Here is a 350-nt window from a genome sequence, read left to right as displayed (position 1 = left end):
AGGAAGGGATGATGGAGATAGAACAAGGAGGTGAGAGGGAACGAAGAAAATAAAGAAAAAAATGGGGGAATAATGAAAGAAAGAGAAGAGAGAAGGAAGGGATAAAAAGGGTGTGTGTGGAGAGATAGAAGGGAGGAGGGACGAAAGAAAGGAGGATGAAAGGAGACAGGAGAAAAAAAACGTGAATTATTATCAGTTTAGTTTATCATTTATGTGTAATATTGAATTCATTTGACTCTTTCAAGATTTTCTTTGTTATGGAAAATAACATGAGATATACTTAGGTATTACATACTCAATGGTAACAAGAGATGAAAGATAACAAGAAATAACAAGAAATTACATACTTT

The 350-nt window shown here is 33.4% G+C and overlaps 1 protein-coding gene across 1 annotated transcript in view; it reads right to left on the bottom strand.

Annotated features, from left to right (window-relative positions):
* Nucleotides 1-350, bottom strand: part of LOC119588822 (transmembrane protein 132E-like) — a gene marked incomplete at its 5' end in the record, with an annotated part of 18327 nt that overhangs the window by 15626 nt on the left and 2351 nt on the right.

This window comes from Penaeus monodon, chromosome 24 (genome assembly GCF_015228065.2).
Source record: "Penaeus monodon isolate SGIC_2016 chromosome 24, NSTDA_Pmon_1, whole genome shotgun sequence".
NCBI classification, from domain to species: Eukaryota; Metazoa; Arthropoda; class Malacostraca; order Decapoda; family Penaeidae; genus Penaeus; species Penaeus monodon.
This window is presented reverse-complemented; position numbering and strand designations above follow the sequence as displayed.